At 30.1% G+C, this 1,071-nt stretch overlaps 1 protein-coding gene across 2 annotated transcripts in view; it reads left to right on the forward strand.

Annotated features, from left to right (window-relative positions):
• LOC106684967 (spondin-1) overlaps positions 1 to 1,071 on the forward strand; it is a gene marked incomplete in the record, with an annotated part of 221,736 nt that overhangs the window by 150,450 nt on the left and 70,215 nt on the right.

The raw sequence follows: 1,071 nt of genomic DNA on the forward strand, positions 1-1,071 counted from the left end.
ACAATTTCAAATTCTTAGTTGAAATATTTTTATTGTTAAAAAAAATAGTGAATTTTTTTTCGCGAAAACAATTCCGTATTCGCCAAAATAAGAAGCTCAAGTATCCTGGAATGCTATGAAACATTCTCTTTTGAACTGGATTAAACGTTACTCACAAAATTAAATGTTTGCCTAAACATGACACATGGGCCAGGTAAAGAGTTAGTGAATTACTAAGCCCTTGGATATCAATTTAGAGTTGGATTAAAACTTTTGACAGAGGCAGTTTAGATGAGAAGTTGGTGGTTCGACATTCTAGAAGCGTCACATGCGGTTGCCTGGTTTATACTTTAGGAGTTTGTAAAGCTCGAAATTAATTAACGTAGAGAAAATTTATAATTCTAGGAGTTAAAATACACTTTATTGCCATGTAAATTTATCTACCTAACTAAAGTAAAGACTAACCTAAGTAAATACGACCTATAAAAAATTCTTAATCGTATACTCTTGGCATTTTGTGAAGCAGTATATTTCTTCTAATACTTCACTTACGACTAATTATATTCTATTGTGTTACTAGTCTTGGTTTCATCATACACCAACATATTGAGCTTATTAATGCAAATGAAAATCTGAAATAACAAAAAAAATAAAATATTCATTAAAAAAACAAAAAAACACCCCTATTCATATATACATTCAAAGAATCTAAAAGGTCCAACAATTCGTAATTTAATCTAGATTCTGCTGTCTGGATGTGGTTAAACAAACACAGAGTAACTTGGTTAGTTGTGGAGTTTAGTTTGAGTTGCACATCACTTTGGTGTCAGGGGTTGCTTTTGCTCCCTTAGTTTGATCTAGTTTCCAGTAATTAAACCAACTTATCACAATGACCTTAGATGGTTCTTGTTTTAGTGATGGCCAAAAGATTTGAGTTCCTAAGTTTTGAAAAATCTTTTATTGTCTAAATTCCAACAAATTTAAACAAAAAATATTTATTAAAAAAAGTTATATATATATATATATAAGTTAAGTATTGGCGAAAGCACAATGTCAAAAAAGAGAAGAAGGAAAAAGATCTAACTCGCTTGA

This window comes from Halyomorpha halys, unplaced genomic scaffold (genome assembly GCF_000696795.3).
Source record: "Halyomorpha halys isolate HHAL.00 unplaced genomic scaffold, Hhal_1.1 Scaffold634.1, whole genome shotgun sequence".
Lineage (NCBI taxonomy): Eukaryota > Metazoa > Arthropoda > Insecta > Hemiptera > Pentatomidae > Halyomorpha > Halyomorpha halys.